This window comes from Caloenas nicobarica, chromosome 5 (assembly GCF_036013445.1).
Source record: "Caloenas nicobarica isolate bCalNic1 chromosome 5, bCalNic1.hap1, whole genome shotgun sequence".
Classification (NCBI taxonomy): domain Eukaryota; kingdom Metazoa; phylum Chordata; class Aves; order Columbiformes; family Columbidae; genus Caloenas; species Caloenas nicobarica.
This window is the reverse complement of record NC_088249.1, coordinates 54384068-54405720: the sequence shown is the minus strand read 5'-3', so window position 1 is coordinate 54405720 and position 21653 is coordinate 54384068. Positions and strand designations below refer to the sequence as shown.

Sequence of the window (21653 nt, the reverse complement as noted above, 5' to 3'; positions counted from 1 at the left end):
CATTAAAATGGTAATAAAAATAACAAGATTTATACACACACTTATATCTTGAAGTTGTATTTTCCTTTTGGTACTAAAATTTGTTCCTGCGTTACTTGAAGCTTAACCAGTATTACAAGTCAGGTGAGAAACAAGTGATCTTGGCTCCCTGGAGATTTACTATACCTTTCATTAATTGAAAATGAAGGATTCCTGATAATCATATCCAAAATAGAGGAATAAATTTTCATCCTGCCAACTATCTAATTTATTAGCTTAAATAATTCTAAACATTTTGCTGGCTATCTTTAGCACTTTGACTTGCACCTTAATCATATACTGCCTACATAAAAGGGCTAAGAAGAATCATTCTGTTACTGCAGTCTTTGGCTTTGTTCTGGGAAATAGACCTCACCTATTAGCAATATCTAATTATATTTGTGCCTTACAACACTTTAATGTTAGATTCTTTATAATTTTACCAATAAACTTTAAAATATAAAGTGATGGAAGCCAGTATCAGCTATCAATATGCACTCAAAATATTAAACGTTAAATAAAAGGGCCAGTAAGTAATTCTGATTTCTTTAATTATAAAGCACTCATATTTGGCAATTCATCAAATCCTATAAATAGTGCAATTTGTACTATGCACAGAAGCATTTAACTTCTGTTGTATCGGAACACTAGTGCCACTAGTTGAAAGGAGCAGTAACTCAGAAACAACAGTTTCCAGATGCCAGTAATATTAATCATATTAAACAGACTCCCTACTTCTAGCCCAAGGGCTACTGAAATAATTTCAATCATTATTTTATTTTCCTGAAAGATCTTAAACATAAAGAACTTCCAAATTCACAAACATCAAGATATATGTTATATAAGGCAAGTAGTATATTAGAAGCAAAATGTAAATATTCGATTTTAAAGGGTGTGAAATTTCAGCATGTCTTACAGTTTTAGAGAAAGCAAGTTCCAAGCTAAAATTGTAACCACCTCTTTCAAAGTAGAAAATACAAAAAGTGGTACATTTTAAGTTGTGTTGTATACTTAGTACTTCTAATCTTTAAAGTTCTTCACTTGTTTAGGCCACAAAATCATCTGCCTCAGAAGAGTGTTCAGACATACTATCTGCTGCACGGCTTCTCCAGTAACAGTCCTTTTGACTCTACATTCACAATAAACCACAGCTAAAAATCTTTTGCTCTTTGCTAATCAAACAAAAGAAACTCTCAAGGAATTAATCTGAAGATACTCTCAGTGAGAGGTCCTAGTGATTACCCAGTGACCGCACATACATCTACTGCCAGATTAGATTCCCGTGTGAAGTCATGCACTAGTGCCAAAACTCAGTGATCCAAATAGGCAGTAAACAGACTTCACCTTCTTTGAAACACACTTGCCAGGCATTGGTACTTTGCAAAATAGAAGTGTGTCACAAAAATGAGACCGTTTTCATAAGAAGAAAAAAAAAAAAGAGAGAGAAAAATTAATCCTAAAAAGAGCAACAAATGAGCAAATTGGACAGGATGCCTGATGGCAGGATGATAGAGAAACAACCTTAATTTCTTCTTCAAGCACCATTTAAGTTATTGTTTCTGCTCTCGCTATTTCGGCAGCATTTTTCCGGAAGAGTGTAAGAGGATGCCTACTTAGGCAAATAGCAAATTACCAAGCACATCTGACCCAAGTAATAGAATTATTTGAGGTTTTTTGTGAAAATATTAATTGAAGTCCAAGCAGCAGCTTTACAGTTGTCTGATATGAAGACCGCAAAGTACCTCTGTCTTAGAGACATCTGCTATTTCTGCCTTCTGCCCTCTCTTTACCACTGAGGAAAACTTCCTCAGCTTCTGTGTATGTGAGAATTCTCCATCCAAGAACACAGCAATATGTGCCACTGATAGCATCGTGACTGAAGCCCTGTCACGACCACTCCGAATCCAGAATGAAGCAACAGCTGAAAGGAAGCAACAGATGCCAACTGCAAACAAATTATGATGATTTAAGCTCAAAAGGATGGCCTCAGTACTGAGTACCTGGGGTTGCTGGCATAGCTCTGACTTCCAAGTTTTAAAGACACAAATTGTTGTATGTCAGAAGGCTGACAGCAGCATAATGGCCTGGTAAAAGCAACCTGTACAATCAAACTAGTGTTTGCAGGTTTACATGGGACAATCCATGCCGTATGAGTTTATGTATTTGTTCTAAAGCGTTTTTTCTTCCCACTGCCCAGAAAGGGAATGGTTGAATTACTCAGATGGTTGAATTACATTTCTAAACTTGAACCACAAAAGCTTGCACAATACATGGTGCCTTCAGCTGGGCTCCGGTGAAGGCTGCCAGCATTTCATCAGATTTCTGTGAAGTATATAAACATTTACAGCTTGGATCCAAGACGCATGTCCTAACACTTACGGATCTCCACTTCCAAATCAGCGCACTTAACAATGATCAGCAGATTAACAACGATCACTCCACCAAAAAAGTTCTGGCTAGTATTCAAACTGTACTTCATATGCTATACATGATGCAATGAGACACTGAATAATCTGTCAAGAAAAACCAACAGCACGAGGATATTCACAACTGTAAAAACAACCAATGAAGAGGTAACAGTTTAAAAATAACAGAGCAAAGAATGGATTCATGTATTGGGACACAACTACTTAACAAAACTAACTAGGCAACAGCATTGCTTCAAAGAACCTAAGCCCAAAACACTTACAGCAGTTCCGAACCCCTGCAGTTCTGAAGTAGAAAAGAATAAATGTTGCAACTTATTACATATCTGTAACGCTTCCAACATCTACAAATTCATAGTCATAATACAAACCCCAAAGATTACGGGAGTACGCTTGTGAACTTTGATGAACCATACTCTACCCAAGTTTAAGCTGCATCTAGAAAGATTAGAGAACATTTTAGAAGTATATTTTAATATGCATTAGTGTTAGCAAACTACACAGGATGTTTCTTTCAAATCACTGCAGTAAGTAGACTATGCAAACTTCCGAAGTACAAACATTCAATAGCTTAGTTGCTAGGAAAATTTAGGTTTTAAAACATTTAAAATTATGACATTCAAGCAACTGAGGTTTTCAGAACATCTTGTGCGTAAAAATAAGGGACTTATCTTTAGGAGCTGTTAGCATCTCAAATACAGCAAATCATGACCCAGCAGGGTGAGAGTGGGCAGAAAAGAACGTAGAGGGAAAGCACAATGGAGGGAAATCAAGGCCTATGGTGCACAGCAATAGAAAAGTTTACATTAGCAAATCCACTGAAGATTTCCCTACTGTTTTCAGCACATGGAAATAAGGTAGGCCTGGCAGACAGCAGCAATACATACAGTGAAGGAACATAAAAGACTCTTAGCTGGCATTAATAGATCACTGTTGCTTTTCCTCAATTGGAACAATTCTGAACCGCGAACTGAGATTTTAGTATTACAAGTTGACACAAGGCACGAACTCAACATTCTGCATTTTATCCATCTATGGTAACACAGAGCAGGGAGAAAATAAACCTGCCTGCAAGGTTTCCACATGAATAGCCAGAATTAGAACAGAAACTTGACTGTATCTTTCTCCATCCAAAAGCTTTATCAACACTTGCTACTGTTCTACAGACATCACAGAACAGCTCACAAAAGCTGGAGTTAAACAGAAGTATCTTGTGGACATACCCGAAAATCATTCTAATTAAAATCCAGTTGACCTGCAAGACAATATACATACATTTCTCTAATCCATACAGACAAGCTGACTTTTCATTAGTGTGAACAATTTAAAACAGAGAAACTCTTGTGAACAGTATTTCTGGATCTCTGACATCACCTGGAACACACCTTCCCTCACATCGCATCAACAGAAGACAAAAGCACTCCATTTAAAAGACTTCAATTAAAAGACTCCACGATTATGGGTAATGCTCCAACTTTGTCTTGTATTTCCCTTCAGGCATCTTTTAGAGCAATGGAAAAGGCAGGAGGGCTCTAGAAAATCAAAGAGAAACACTCCAGCTTTTACCTGAAAGGGGACTGGAGGGGAGGGAAATCAGTAAAAGCCAGAATAGGCTGCGAAAGACCAGACAATTAAGTTTTCGGAACAGCAATAATTGAATAATTACTCTTACACACCAAGACTTACAAATTCTGTACACCAGGACATATTTAAAATCTAGAAATCTTACCTAGTCAGCAGCAGACAAGCGTAGAATAAATCATTGTTACTACAGCCACATTTGAATAGACTTAAGCAGAGGGAGCAAACTGGTAAGAAACCAGAGTGGGGACAGAGCTAATGACACGTCTTAAAGCAAGAAAGACAAGCTTGAACTTGATGCAGTTTGAGAGCCAAGAAACGGATTTTTTAAACAGATGATGTAGTTAAAGCTGTAGGTAAAACGTGGATAACTTACAGGGGAAGAGGAGGGTAAGTGCTACAGATCTCCAGGAAATAATCCTGCGGAGAGACGCGGCCTCTAACAGGAGGCTCTGTAAGTGCCAAGGGGAAAGGGACAGGCCTTCAACATTTAAGGGAAAGGGGCAGCCAAGTGCAGGCACAATTGGAATTTGGAGAGTAAAAGAAAACAGCAAAGATTCTGTCCTGCTTCAGGAGAAGGCAGTAGCCACAGGAAGACAGAAGTAATGTCAGTAAAGTCATAGCAAGTAAAACTTAATAGTACAACATCCAAGAGATTCCAATTGAAGAGACCAACACATAATGCCTAAAAATGACATGGGTTTTAATTTCATTGTGTTTGTCACTTGGGGCAAGGTGTCCCTGAGACAGCCGTGCCGGGGAAGCAGAGTGGTTACAGAGTGCCCTGGCACCCTCCCCACGTGAGCTCATCGTCTCAGCCATGACAACCTTCTCCACTGTCATTGTTTGTCTTCAGCAGCTGATTATTCCTTACCTAAAGTTATGAGGAAATGAAACTTCTTACAGGAGCTGAAAACCTGATGTAAATTCTAAAAAGGCTTGCACATCAGCATTATCTGCATTGCAGTCATCTCAGCAGCACACAGAGGCACTAACACGTCAACAGGACTGACCATCTGTTTCAAATAAGTGTCTTTAAGATGGCTCTCCTCAGCATGTGAGAAAGAAGTAGTCTATTTTTTGCAAAAAAATCTAAAAATGGAATATATAAGTATCTATTTATGAAGTGCTCAAATTTATGCTCATTTTCTGCAGGAAGATGTCCTTCAAATGAATTGCAGGACTCATGACACTGGATGAACAATGTCATAAATCATACAACTGCCAAAATAACAGCATAAAAAGTGAGACTAAATATAACCTACATCTTATCTGAATAGATACAATCTATATTTAACAATTTGTTAAATTCAAATATTAGCAGACACTTATTCAAATTTAAAGATAAATCACTATATGGCTTATAATTATCCTATACTTAATTGTCTTATAAATAACTTTTAAGCTCCTGCAATGTTCTCATTCCTGATTTAATAAGTTTTGAATTTGCATAAAGAAGAAACATGTAAATTTATGCCTTATGATGTTTCTGCCGGTGCTTCAACATTTTTTTCTCCAAACTCAATTGTAACAAATTCCTAGTTTACATTTCTCAAATTATCAACTAAATGTTGTGCAAACCAGGACCATTTCTAGGACCACCTTTAAACTGCAGGATTTATTACAAGTCAATGTTTCTTTTACATATACCAGAAAGAACAATATTTCTCTCTAGGCTCAATTTCTAAACCACAAAGTTAGTTTCCATATTTAATTTCAAAACTAATGTATTAAGAGCATAAACCCTCTGTGTTATAGGATGGTTCTTTGATGTATATTTTGCTGCATAACCCAGATCCCCAAACACACCCGGTAGATCTCAGAAAACCTCCAGATGCATCTCTGTAAGGATTTTAAAAGGATCCAAGAAGTATCCAGGCAGCTTCAGCTCTAAGAGGAGCAATCACAATGTAAATCTTGGGAAGTACACTACAGAACCAAGAGCCGTGATAATTCGTTAACTTAATTCCATAAGTAGCTGCTGAGGTAGATCCGTAAGATCAGCTGCTGAGGTAGAAATGGTAATGGAAATAAGAACTGAACAGAATTCTGAACAACCATCATTCAGGAAAACAAATTCATGTATATTTATACCAACAGAGCAATTTTGGTTTGGTGCACACACGAGCACAAATTCCTCTCAACCAACAGAAATAATGCACAACATTAAAAAAATACAGAAACAAACTGCCATGTCATGCTGAAATCCTCCAAATAATGGAAGTACAAAAGATTTTACATCTGAATCTCTAGTTACACCTGACATTTTCCTTTTTTATAAACAATGAAGAATATGTTAGAAAATAGCTGTTAAGAAAACAGTAACAAAGAACTTGTTGTAACTGGTTCTGCTAGCCAAATATCCATGTCATTAGAAGAACTACAATTACGTTTCTGTGCATAAGAGCCTGAAATACCAGCTATCACAAAATAAACAAAAAGAAATATTCAAAGTTTCAGTCAGAATTAATTAGAAAAGCAATCCACATCAGAGCTATTGCTTTGCATGGTACGCAGTTGATACTTTCGTTTCCTTTTAAGGACACTTAACAGGTAACATTCTCATAATGCATTTTTCCTCTCACAGTTTCCTCTTTTCTGACAGAATGATTTATAATGAATTGTCGCAATCGGCCATGCATTCATCTGATTACACCCTTACCATGAAGTGTAACATGAGCCACGCTAGGAATGTGGAATGAGACCTGAGGATCCAGAAAGTAATGTGGGTTAAGGAAGCCAGAAGTGACGCATACACCTCAAGACGACAATACCCAATACAACTCAACAAGGGTGAAACTCACCACATGCCACTGCCAACCTTTCATAAGGTTGTTGGTGCTCAGTTCAGTGCTGGGACAGCATCGAGACACAGGCAGTTTCACAGCTGGTTCTATAGATCACAAAGGAGCCATGTGCAGGATTGTGTTGACCTACTGGCCACTCGCACAGAGCCGAGGCTTTTCATTTCCAGTTCAAATATGACAGAATAGGGGAGTTAGTTTGTTTGGGGTTTTGTTGGTTGGTTGGTTGGTTTGTTTGTTTGGGGTTTTTTAAGTGAATAAACTAAAGCAGAGAAAAAGGGGTGGGGAGGGAGAGGTAGGAGATAAGGCAGAGCAAAGAGACTTCCCGTACCAGAGGCATTTTGTAAGAACAGCATTCTTACCCAGCTCCACTGCTCCACACAAGCAACCAAGGAAAATCGCACGGGAACCAGCCCACTCCTTCATCAACATCTCTCACTCATGATTCTGTGCTTGGATCTTCCAGACAAAACTTGGAGACTGTGATCTTGTAACCTGCCTCGTCTTTAAGTTTTCCTATCATATTGTCTTCCCAGAGAGCAGCCTGTACTTAAGATTTATTCCCTGCAAGCAAAACTCTTTTTTCAAGTTCAGTCTTGCTTAATGAGTTACTTTTTATTATGTCAAGCTTTTTAATGCGTTGTTTGTTCTGTCAAGCCCAAATAACTGCTGACATTCTAATCATGAGGCCCCTTGGAAAAAAAAAGGGGGGGGGGCCACAGTGGGAGTGTTTTTTTGCTTAAAAGCTATCTTTACATTTGCTTGTAAAGCAATTATACAATGTTCAAGCCACTTTAATATAAAAATAGCCTACTCACATTTTAAATATTGCAGAGGATAAAACATATAAAACTGTCGTCTTCAGATTTTGATCATTCTCTCTCTTACTTAAATCTGAATTTAATATATTCCTTTTTAGACATCGAGGAGATAGCTAGTAATAGCAGCACCAGCTTTCTTCACTGGTGCTTCCCAAGTCTCAAAAAAGGAATTATCCATCTAAAAAGCACAAACCAATCTCACTCTCCCAATATGAAAGCTACATTTTATTGTAGGCATATATAAAAACAAATTCTGCGGGGAAACAGCTTCTAAAGCGAGCTTGAATTTAGCACACTATGTTCTTGCATATATTTTGTCGATTTTGACAAAAATTTTGCCCTCCTCTTTCCCCTCCTCTTCTCTCTGCAGGGGAAAGGGCTCTGAACCAACAAAAAAAACATAACATACAGGAAGTTTTGCTCAACTGATGTAGTTATTCCAAGACAAGTGCACCTGTAAATCCCTGACATACACATGCATACTACTGAATCTTCAGAACAGCAACATTAAATAGTTACCCAGGACTTTGGTTAACACTACCAAACAGGTAAAATTTTTTTTTAATTATTCTTGATTGCTATTTGCCTGATCTCATTATTTCTCAAAGATTTTAGTATAACTAAATTTGTTGGATTATGCTATGAAGAAAAGTCAGTAATTCTTTCATTTCTTTAAAAGCACACACTTTCTCCTAACACTTTATAACATGGAGGTGATCAAGATTTATTCCTCTATCTAAAATACAGCAGGGTTGGTTTTTTTTTTTAATTTAATAAATGGATGCTAATTAAAGACCAACATTTGAAGTGGGCATTGGGTCCCTCCTCAAAGGAAAAGCAGCAGCTTAATGCTGCAAGATCTCTTCCCTTTCCACAGTTCAGCACAGTCAGTTTGTATCAATTATAACAGTCTATTTACAATATTGCTACCACCGGATGGAATCTGCATTACTACATTTGGAACCAACTGCGCAGATGCAATAGACTCATCTTGAATTCACTGGATAGCTTTTTTTTTTTTTCCCTTTTCTTTTTTAGCAGACAGAAGTATAACAGCACATGCAATTCCCAGGAAGTCTTGATCTGAACAGCCACCTTTTGTTGTGAACATGGTTTCCATCAGCCTCCCTAGAGGATGAAATTCCAGTGTTCCAAAGGGCTGCTCTGTTACTGGTTAGGCCAAAGGACGACGACAGCCCTGGTAAACCCTAAAAACTGTTTTGTGACTTCGAATGCAGCTACTGAAAACCACAAGATCCCTCAACTATGCAGAACACCCCTGTCTTGACTCCTCCGCATCTGGTGTCAGAAATAAGAAGATTCTTTCTAGAGAGGAGTCTTCTGATGAAGAGTGTCACAGTCCACCAGCAGGACCCCAACTGCACTACAGAGCCACTAGCAATTGCTCCACAGCTGAGACAGGGTATTGTATTTGTATTATCTCACATTTCTGTGTGAAGAAAGACATGTAACTCCTCCTACTCAAAACAAGTCCTCCTACTCAAAATTGGTTTTGAATGCGTATTTTTAAGGCAAACATAAAAACAGTGACCATCTTTTAAAACAGCTACAATCGGCTAATATCCTAGTGGAGCCGAGAGCTCTTGTCCTCTCTTGTCAAATGTGGCTAGGACACCAGATCTCTTCTCTATGCCAAAGGAAAATTCACGAGGCTACCACCTTCTCCTCTAGCAGCTTACAGCAATGAGAAATAAAAGTTCTTACAAAAAAGGTCTCTTGACATACTAGTCTAACTGGGAAAAAGACACGAGCACAGCCTTTGCAAGCTCTGCCAGAGAACACTTTGTTCTTAATCTCTACTGATTAAGCTAATGAAAATCAAAGCGTTAAAAGCATATTTTCAAAAACTATCTTTTGAACATACTTCATTCTGCACTATATATGGAAGAAAACTAACATCACAACATTAATCAGGTGAAAAAATGCAAGCTATTTGGCAAATGCCATTCTAGCTGCTGTAACATGGCACATCGCACATTCACTTGCATGCTTTGGCTACCATTTAAAGTTTAACCACCAATACTAATTTTACATTTGTTGCTACTTTTCTTAAAGTACAAGAATCACAGATGGTGATATTTTCTTTGAATTTCTGTAATAAATACCAAATCCGTAAAAACCAAAGATGATAAATTACTTGAGGAAGTGTTTTTCAATCACATGGAGTGTTTTCTACAACTAATATCTAGATTAGATCTCTTATGTTGCGCCATAAAAGAAACAAGAGATTTGTTATCAGTCTCAATATAAATTCTATTAATCTGTAAATGTTGTCTGAGTATGGAAATGCTCCCAAGAAACTCCAATTCTGCAATGGATAGACATCAAAAACTAGTTATGTCTCAAAAACAGTCCCCAAGATGAACTCCTGATTTAAGGAATTCCATAATTCACAGCCAACCAAGAGACCATGCCACCCTGAGTTTGAGACTGTATCTTGGTCTTCTCCAAGACAAAGTACAAACAACATCTCAAGCAACCTTAGGAAAAAAACCCCCACCAAACCATAAATGAACAAAATGCTGATTATACACTATTCCAGAACAGGCTATCATCAATACTTCATACCGCATTTTCACAAAAGTATCATACCAAAACTATTACTCCTTATGTGTAACGGAAAACGCAATCCATTCCAAACATCGTGCAATTCCAATGATAACTCTAATCTCTGAAAGTTAATCTTGTCTACACAAAAGGCAAAGTTTCCTGAAGACAGAGCTTTTCCAGAACTCTGTTTGAGACTTTCATGCCATCCCAGTTGCAATCCACATTAGATTAAGGTCTCTGCTACCACACAAACTTAGCATAATGTACACTAACCCTCCCCACTCCATAGAGATTACAAACCACTTATGATAAACATTAGGCTCACTCCCTATTTATTTTACTGGAAAATGTTCACTCACTAGAATATGACAACTAGAGTAGAATTAAAAATCATAATTCAGTCCTATCTCTGTAATCTATATTACACCCCAGACAGAAACAGATGTATGTTACTACTCTGAAAAAAAAAAATCTGCTCTGAGGACAAGCTCTAGAATGACTTCAGGAAAAATAATTTTTACTCAGCTGGAGCTGCCAAGTTATAAGTGGTTATACACAATGGAAAGAATTTCTCTTCACAGGTACTGGAACAAAAACAGAGTCACAAAGTCAGAATGACTTAGTGATAAACGGAAGTCAGTCCACTCAGTTCTATATACATAAAACAGGATTTAACGATCTCAGTTGCATATCACAGATCAGTTGCATATCACTTATGTTAGCTGAAAATCATTAAACACAGGCTTCGCTGAAATGCAGAATAACTATTTAAAACATTTAAGAAACAGAGAGAAAAGAATTAAAAAATAAAATGCGGTTAAACAACAGGGATCCAAAAGTTCAAGAACTTCCATCTGTCTCTTCTCACAGCAGAAAGGTGAGGACTTGGAACTCACCCACAAGACCTTCATTCTGTCCAGAAGGTCACGTTGGAAACCAGAGAGCTGGATGGCAGGTTCTAGTCACTTTGATCTCAAGGAATAGGAGTGAAAAGGTGTGTGTTTGACTAAGCATGTAACATACTTTTAGGATGAGAAGGTTTTTACATCAGCTGCCATTTACTGAATTTCTGTTGTCTTTAATATCCAGCTTATTCATGCCTATTATAATAAAAAAGGCCAGAAAAAGGGAGAAGGGCTACTAGACTTCAGCATCCTCCAAAGTTAGGCCAAAGGACAACAACCATGAGCAATCACTGTGGTTGACCTCTAAATGGCTAACTCTGGTTTCAATAAAACCCTACTGGTATCTTCAACCAGACAGCCTAGTAATGCTACAGAGACATAAATATGCAAGTAAGTGCAGGAATTTATATCAAGAAACACAAAGAAAACTGGTTAAATGAACTATATAGGACCAACTCTTGTTTCTCTTCACAAATTACTACCACTGCAGCCTTACAAAACTAACCCTTCCCACTGTGTGTGCTGTAGTTTATGAATATTATTCTCTGAATATGAATATGTTAATAATTAACTTATTCTGTTATCCTACTCTTCAAATGCATTACAGAAACATGAGTAATAGCACAAAACTCCCGTTCCAACCCCGATTTTCCCCTCCCTCTGTTATTGTTGCAGCATGAAAGGCAGAGACTTCAGATTTAGACACAATAAACAGAGATTACATTCCTTTATTAAGGTGTGCCAGAAACCTGAGATCTTTCAGCCAAGGAAGTATTGTAACACATTCCCTCTAATTATTATGCAATACTACAGTCTTTCACAGCAGGAACAGTAATTTCATGGTTAGAATCCAACCCATTCACTAGCAGACTGTTATACAGCACTCTCAGAAAGAAGGATTTTTAATAAAACAGGACTGTTGAGTTGAACAGATAAAACAAGAAGCAGCCTGTATGATCAAGCTTTATCATGACACTAGCATTTATCACCTTTGCACGCGTACATTTTTTTTGTGAATTGTCTTAAAATAATAATGACGGTAAGTACTTCTGTTTATTTACCTTATGCAATTCTGCATGAAGAGACTTAAAACTATTCACATTTCTAGGAATCAGTATATTTTCCATTTCTCAACACCATAGATATGTGATAAATGACTGATAGATAAATGACTGAAAGATCCAAATAGATAACTCACTTAAAAAATCCCCAGGGTTAAAACTTCATTTTTCCTGTTAGAAAACCTCTCAAAATATTCAGTATGTTTAGAAACAAAAAAATATTTGCTTAACTAAATGCAAACCCAATTACAAAGTCAGGCACATGGCATTCTAAAACAGTACTTATGCTTTTCAGCTTCTTAATTCTTTGATTTCATAAGTTTTTTCAGAAAACAAGGAGATGGAAACAGAAAATCTGTTCACATAAGCATCATGCTACAGCTCTATACGCAAGTGCATTAAAAGATAAAACTTAAACCACGATATACCTGCATGGCACCTGGTAGAATGGATATCCCGGTAGAGGAACAGAGTTTGAAAATCCAGACTGACTCGACATTGCCTTCAGGTATTGTATCCACTTAAGTCGCTTCTATATTCCATATGTTAATTCCTCACAAAAAAATAGGTATGTATATATCCATCTGTACATTTGTTCAAAGCTAACTAAAGAGAAAGCAAGTGCATATTCCAAGGTCTTGAAGATTCTGCCTGCATTTCAAACTGCTTCCTCAACAGTGAAATTCCTAAAAGCCAACACCCTCCTGACATCACATACTACAACATCATAAACATGCAATCGTTTCAGTGAAGCAAGGACAGCGTGTCGTTTTTGACTCAACATAAAATCCTGCACCACATTCCTCTTGAAAACACAGCGTCTTTGAGGCTGGCGCAAGGCAGAGAGACCTGCTGCCTCCAACAGCAGCCCTGCTCTGGCAGCCGGCCAGCAGCCAGCACAACTTATTGCCAATGCCGCAAATCCCTCCTATCGGCTAATGAACATCCAGACTGCAGGTGAAACACGATTTGAGCCCTTGACAACCATTTCCTTGAAAATGCATGAGATCCATGACCTTGAACTCAGTGGCAAAAATTTATTTTAGAAATTTCACTTAAATGCATACTATTGTTTTATAAGCAACATCAGATTGCATTGCACATTACAGTAGTACGAAAAAATCATACTGAGTCTTCCCCTGCTGAAAAAGAATCCTATCATGCTACACTCTCAGATGTGGGAAAGCAGGAGGGAAGGACAGAAGGTGGAATCTTAAACCACATAATTTAAGCTACTGAATACAGAAATAAAATTATGTGCATTCATTCCTGTAGTATTTTACTACAGCTTAAATCAAAGAATATACCTAAAGCAAGATTTCTTTTGATATACAATACAATGGTAGGTTGCATGCAAGTGTATTTGGGCATGTCTGCCTCAGGAGAGGAAATGACAACTGGAAAGCAGGAAGACGTGTGAGTTGACACAGTATAGCCCAGCGGCATGACTAATGTCAAATAGACTTAAATTATTATCTACCTACGCTACTCTTAGAGTAAAGAAGGTGTGCAGTGCCCTCACATGAAGACTTGCTTAGTTTAAGCAAAATATTAAATAAAAGAGATTCTAAAATTACTTTGTTATCTGTGCTAGCTGCACTGGAAAACATTGCAATGTTGAATTTAATACCTCTAGCCCATTACATATTATATACTCTTGTATTGGTTTACTGTTTCTCAGTTTTGGAAAAAGACTGAGTTGGTTTCACCAGGTTTATCACAAGTTTATAATCAACATGTCAGTCATCAGGAAAATGCTACAAAACTTTGCCACTATTCTAGATACCTTTTAAAGCCTGACTGAAGAGAATGGAAGCTTGTTGTTCTACCTTAAATGTATCTTAAATCTAAAACTAAAGCTGATCTCAGTGAAATACTTAGTTTCTTTTTCATATTAACTCAACTGTTTTTATAATGTTTTAACAGTACTGTGATGTTTCACATTGCGTAACTACTACTTGTCAAGGTGTAAAAAAAAGGGTGGTTCACTTGCGAAACATAATAACGACATTTAAAAACTGAGATAACACAATAGGGGGAAAAAAAGACCAAAATAATCACACATTTCAGAATAAGGGCTTGGTCCTCAAAAAAATGGGAATGGTTATTAATTAGCTCTACACACTGTCACACATGGAGCTCAGCCAAGTAATTGACTGTTCCCAACAGCTACAACTTGGGGAATCACAGGTCATTGTATGTAATAAATGCAATGCACACTTGCATACAGAATAACACGCAGATACCATAGGTCACTGCATACGGCACCGATTTCTGAAGTCCTACAAAAATGCCAGGATAACACAAAAAGAGCACAGTTTGCCTACAGAGAAGTTTTTGTTGGTTTTTTTTTTTTTTTTTTTTTTTTTAATTAGCAGAACTGAAAACAACATACAAGCTTCTGGGCACGTCACTTTGCAGTGAAGAAAAAGCTTGAAAAGCCAATTCAAGTACAAATGTTAGGTAGGTGCTTGTCAGCCTTTGTCCCTGCAGCCACAGCTGCGCTGGGCCAGGGAGGCCACTCTGCCGGGCTTGGACCCCATGGGTCACCTTGTGTGCATGGCCCTAAAGCACTTACATTTCTATCCCGTATATTTACTCATGTTTTTCTTTGGTGTCTCCTTGACACTGATCATCACAGCATTAACACATTTCTCCAGTAATTCTTATCTCAGAAAAATCCTTCTTAGTCGCAGCCAGGATTTAGGGTGTTTCCATTTGATTTGCCAGCTGAAAAGAAAGTTAGTGTCAAGTCAGCAGATTACAGGCTTATAAACCAGGAGTCGTAGAGGCTGCCAGTGGCTCATCATGCCATTTTCCAAAAATCACTTATTACCCTAATGCCTAGCTTATCCACATTATAAGGAAAATACTGGCTGACAGCAAAAGAATGATGCAAAGGTTTTTTTTTTTTGTAATTAAGTATTGAAATCCTCTGATTAAAGATTTATGAAGAGAAAAAACAGCTGTAGCATTTGAGGCAAAAGATGTGTGGGAATAATCAGAATAGAGTTTTCTTTTTGTCTCCTGCTCCCAGCTCTAATACAACAGAAGCATTATTGCTCTGAAATTTCAATTTAAATATAAAAGGCATTTACATTTTAAAATGTGGTGGAAACTACACATTTTTTAAATGGGTGGACAGCATTACATATCATCTAAATATGTGGATAAGTGAGACAACAATAGGCAGACAAAAACTGAACTTAAGGTGATCTTTACAGAAGCAGAATCCTTCACTGGTAAGCGTCATGCCAGTTCAGTGATTTGGAAACGAGAAAGGAAAGTGTGGCACAAGAGGGTGAAAGGGAGAAGACAAAATCTGGTAAGGGCCAAAGAGAAAGCCTCCACACAATGACACCCAACATTTACCAAGTGTCCCTTTTATTTCTTTCCACATGCAGGACTGATTACAATATAGAACAACTTCTGACTTGCCAAACACCACCTCCAATAAAAGAGACAAGCGGGTTTTGTGCAGTCATGTTTGTTTGAATTTTACTTTGGTGTTTCAAGGCCAACAAACTCACTTGGAATTAACCACATTAGTATTGCTTGCCATAGCATGTCATGTAGTACTTATCACTTTGCTGTAACAAAATTAAACAAAGAAAATAATTTGAGGCACAAATACTGTGTGTTCCAGAATCTATGGTGACCTTAATACTGAAGTAATGGACCTGTCAGGCGTTACAGCATTTAATGCTGCTAGTTGAAAAGGTATGCAATACTTAACTGAGGTATAACCGCACTTCGAGGAAGAAACTTCCTGCACTAAGAAAATTCCTGCACTGAAGAAGAAATAACGTGGTAAAGACTGGCACAGGTTGCCCAGAGGGGTGGTAGATGCCCCATCCCCGGAGACATTCAAGGCCAGACTGGACGGGGCTCTGAGCAACCTGATCTAGTTGGAGACGTCCCTGCTCATTGCAGGGGGGTTGGACTGGATGACCTTTGAAGGTCCCTTCCAACCCAAACTATTCTACGTTTTTATGATTCAAAAAGCAGGGACAGGCTGAAAGACTGGAGAAGAGCAAGCTCATGACCACTTTCAGGTATTTCAAACAAGTAGCATCCTTGGTAAACTAATGGAAAATTAGTTTAAATTTAAAAGGCAGACTGAAGGAGAAGAGAACTAACCGCATTACTGGAATCTAGATCAAATTCATCGAGTCTAGAAGCGAAAGCAGAAACATTGTAGACAGTTACATGATGCTATATCTAAATGCATCTAAAATGCTTAGTATTCATAACAACACAGGTGTCATGCAGAAATTTTTGTAATATCAATACCATCAATCAGGAATTTACTCCCATACAAAGTGTTCTATTTGATATTTTCCCTGGAAATATTATATAGGGGAAAATTATTACACAGTGTTTGAAAATAACAGTATTACTTACAAAGAAAATATTACAAAGATACTCAATATAATGAGTAGTACTTAGAAGACATAATAGAAAATCTTTTTCCCCTTTCTGTAGAAAACACAAGAATAGGGAACAACAACACTGAAGAATAATGGCAAATTTGAAGCTGAAGCAGGACACTATCACTGAAAACCCAAAACTGATCCAGAGTTAAAGACTAACTGGGTACTCATATAGGGAAAAACAAAACCAAAACCAAACCCCATGGAAGTTATAACAGAAAAGCACCGGAAAGAGGATTTGAAAACAACACCAGAACTTGGGAGAAAACATCCATGTGAGAAAGCATCATCTAACCCAGCTGCTGAAGGATGTCCTTCGCTCTTTTCTGAGGCAGATTAGTGTGTTCAATGATTATGCAAAATCTGTGCTGCACTCCTGAACTTGTTGATCAAACAACTGAACTAAGATTTTTTTTCAGTCTTGTTTCCTAAGAAAACTCAAGTGATCACTGTCACATAAGCAGATTAGTTTTTTCCAGGTGGGCTACCTAATGAAAAATAAAGTGAGTAACCTCTGAAAGAAAATAGGCAGCACATGAAGATGTTTATGTTCTGACTCCAATTAAACTGGGTTCTCCAAAGCAAAAACCACATCTACCTCCTGCCCCTCCCCTACCCCACCTTCCAGTCTTCAACATTTCCCATTTACCTGCCCTCCTAATATGCGGTTGCTCTCTTCACCTTTCAGTAGCTTTCAGTTTCTCCGCCCCTCTTTCCCTCCTGCTGTTCAGGCAGCTTTCTTACCATTTACATGGCACTATCCAGGTAGGCCTATTATAAGCTTGTTCAGCTTGGCAGGCCATTTATCTAGCCTACTGATGGCTGTCTGCTATCCATCCTCACCCTCCATCATCTTTACATCATTCCCAGTAATATCTTTAAAAAGAAGCAAACATCCCAAAGGGCAAGCAAGAGCTGGTTAAACAACTAAGAGTTTCACACTCCACAAAGACACTGAAGTTTCCCGTCCATATACTGTCACGGCCTGAAATACACCTGGTCATATAGACACAAAACTCATTCAAAAGTCAAGATTCCGAAGAAAAGCAAGAATCTCTGCTTAGTTTCTCAAGCTTTTCTGTTTCTTATGCATTTTTAGAAGGGAATACTGAGTGTAAAGCTCTCCTCTCCAACTGAATACTGGAATATGAAGTCAGCATCTCATGATACCAAAATAAGCAAAATCTCCTTTGGAAGGAGTTTTAAATTTACAGTTGGGCCCCATGTTAGTCATTCAGAGGCTGGACAGGTCAGGTGAAAAAGTACAGGAGCGGGGATGGAGGCGTGGGGGTGTGTGTATGATATCTACTTAATCTTCCCTTGTTATCCAGGTGCGAGATTTGAACTCCACTGGCTATTACCCAACACCAGAAACAACACCCAGGTTTTAAGACTATTCAGGCACTATGCAGTCCTCGTAAGTCTGTCTTTGTTCTTCTCAAGCTGCCATCACAGGTGGAGCTCAGCACCCTCCGCACAACACAGGCGCTGCCCAGCAGAGCCCACTCTGGGATGCAAACCAGAGCACAGAAATGTAAAACCTACCTATTCTAGATCATTCTTTCCTTCACTTTAGGGAAGCTTCTCAGAGACAATACACTTTCCTTGCATACACTTTAAAGAGGTAAAAATCTCTTCCCAAACCTAATTTTCCAGATATGAAAACATGTCACAGTTACGCAGGACCTGGCTTTCAGCTGCTTCTGCAACACTCAAGTTGCAAAGAGGTTCCTTTGAAGCAACCTGCATAACATATGAAATTGTTAAGAAAGGCACCTTTTGCAAGACAAAATGCCAATGCACTCCTCTCTGTGACCATGTAGGTTGGTAAGAGTGATGGAACTCCATAAAATAGAAATGAGGGCCTTAAGGCATAAAGTGTCTGAAATTTAAGGAATTTATTTCCATTAAGGATTTGTCCTTCGAGGACTAGAGAAATAAAAGTAACTGCAAGATATAGCAGTAGGTTTTACTTTAGGTACAGACACATTTCTGCATCCAGAAGCTTGACCTCAAGATGCCACATACGAAAGCAAACAATTCTGTTTCATTCCATACTCCTCTTCAGAAACACAGAAGCCACACAGAGACACCAGCAGCACTGGCTTAAAACTCACTGTCCTGAAGACAGACACCAGCTTCCATGCGTTCTGAACTTCATTCCAGGAACTGGTCATTAAAAACATACAATAAAAAACTAAATACTACTTGACAAAATGAACTTCCAAAGACATTGGATTTGGAAGAATTCCACAATGAGTACTTTATTGGGTAGATTTTTAAAAAATAATAAGTCTGGAGTAAGCCCTTCTGTCAGAGTCTGAAGCTAGATTTTAAAAATCCCTCCACCTGAAACAAAGCCTAGACCTTACTCAAAACATGTAAGAATTCACAATGGAGTTACTAGAACTGATATGTCTGCTTGCTACATTAGTCCTTCCAACATTCTTATTTGAATTAAGAAGCAGTATTTTTGTCTTTGTTCTAATCTGGAGAAAAAAAAAAAAAAAGGCAAAAGTTATTAAATGCTCATATAAACAAAATCATGTTTTTAGCCCAAACATAAAACTGCTCTTAGCTACTTTACTACCAGACAGGTTGTAAAGATGCCCAAATGTCCAACACCAGGGCCCTGACCTGCAAGGCAATCTAAACAACATTACCCAAAAGCCATACGAGCAGTTACAGTGCAGCCCACGCAGCCTCCACTGACCCGACACACTCCAATTCTGTATCAAGTAGAAAAGCACAGCTTAAGCACTGATCACACATGGCCATTAGTACCTGAAAGTACATCTTCCTGGTCTTTGTGCCCAAAGCAGAGGTGGCACACCTGCCTCTCTTGCCTCTTCCACTCTTCTTGGCATTTGCTGCTCCCCATGTATAAGTAGCTTACGGCTCCATTCCTTCTACTCTCCCCTGGCTGCTCAAGAGCCAGGATCCTTCTTCAAGCTTCACATATTAATACTGCCATCATCCCTCCACCGTACCGTCCCATGGCACCTACAGACACCAGATTTCAGCACATTATTCCGTAACAACGACCAATACAGAATGGCTGGAAGGCCACGTACCAGCAGCAACTTAGGCCTGTTCCCAAAAGAACTCTTTATAGCAAAGTATCTGTTCAGGGAGTGAGCTAGAACCATGGTGTTTACTACTACACCTCATAGCAAACGGAGGTCTGCTGTTGTGTGTAAAACCTGCGCCACTGAAGAGCCAAAACAGCAGCTCTCATGTCCAGAAACAATCACCATCCGTGCAACCGCTGTGCAATACTGTGTTTCACACTGCAGCTTCCCTGCTCCTCACACATCACACCTTCAGAGATTTTTAAACAAAAAACAAAACTCGGTTTCTGTTTTCACTTACAGCACTTATTTGTTATGGTTTTATTCTGAACACAGAAGGCTGGATGGGTAACTAAGCAATCATGAGCAAAAACCTTAAGCTCATAGACCAAAATAAGCCATTCAGGCAGCCTGGAGCCATAAGAGCCAAACTTTATTTGATGTAATTATTTCACTTATTCGATACCTTAGGTATCTTTTACCACCAGCTGTTTCAACAGCCAGCCATGAATTCTCAATGTGTCTCCCAAGGATTGTGTGACAGCAAATAAGGGAAGAAAGTATGCACTAGAATTGAGATTAATAAACTGCAATTTTGGTCTAGATGTCAGATAAGCAATTCATGCTTCTTTACTGTTTAGCCATTGTTCAGGCAGAGGCAAAACAACTCTTCATTGTGGCCAAAGGTTCTCAATTGATTCATCAGCAGCTGAATATGGCTGGCATTCTGCCTGTCAGAGACAGCCCTGTCCTGTTGAACTAGAGCAGTAAATCCTCTTGCCTGCAAACCTAAAATTGCAATGAAATTGCTGTGTAACCAGGTACTGTGTTCTCAGCCAGGCCATTCTGCCCTACAGCTGGCTAAATTTGCAGAACGAGCAAGAAAAATTCTTGTCAACAATAAAACACCAGGATGTCTGCTGGAGCAGAAGAGGAATACCCGGGCTGTAAATTAACCTACCTGTTAACAGTCATGAAATATACAAAGCCTTTGACCACGGCATAGACAGAAGGTGGAAGTACCCTCCTTAGGACCTTGCCTTTCTCTCCAACTCCAATTCCTACTGAAATCATCAGCCACAAGCAACCTGCAATTGGAAACGAACTTCTAGGATTCATCCGATCACTACCAGCAGCCAGAGGTATGCAGATGTTAGTTGTTCTGTACCTGTGCACATACGCAGTCTGCACTGTACATCTTTGAATTCTAACCTGCGTAATCTTTGGGAGATGATCTCATCCTCAATGCTAGCAGGAAATATTACCCTCCACCAGCAGGTTCACTTTGTGCCATCCCCATGACACAAAGTAAACATATCACCTGGCCACACAGTCATGCTTATTACCAGCAATCTATCACCTGCCAGTAGATGAGGAGAGGGAAACTGCTGTTGCTAGAAAGCGAGAGGTTCACAGGCCACAGCACAGGCTGCAGCAGGGACATCAACAACACAGCATTTCATCCCCAGAGTCTGGTTGGCCTGACACTGCTCTCACACTGCCTTTGGAAGGAGGTGGCTAAAAAGGACTAAACATCTCCCCCCAGCTTTACAGCATACGCAAATTCTAAGGGCTGCCACTTGCAATGCACTGAGGAAGCTCAGGCTGGGTACACCAGCCTGGTGGAGAAAGGCGGCAGGTTCATCTGCCTGAAATCCAGGGCGAGCGGAACTGTAAGGCTGAGACTTCACGCCAGCAGCAGCACTGGCCAGAAAGAGAACTCTGAAACAAAGCAAGCAGCACCCCCCTCTCGTCGGAAGGGAAGGCAGGGAAGGCAGGGAAGGCAGGGAAGGGACAAAACAAAACAAAAAAACACTAAAGAAGCCCAAACCAGAATCCCACCTAGGGGGAACTTGTATAGACAGGTCTTGTATAGACAAGACTTTTCCAAACAGTTCTACAGAGCAACGATTTTTAAGGCCTGTACAAGGCATTGACTATCTTCAAAGACCATTTGGGAGT

The 21653-nt window shown here is 38.9% G+C and overlaps 1 protein-coding gene across 2 annotated transcripts in view; it reads right to left on the bottom strand.

The window, feature by feature from the left end:
* Positions 1-21653, bottom strand: part of PLEKHA7 (pleckstrin homology domain containing A7) — a 155193-nt gene that overhangs the window by 92714 nt on the left and 40826 nt on the right. The window lies entirely within an intron of this gene.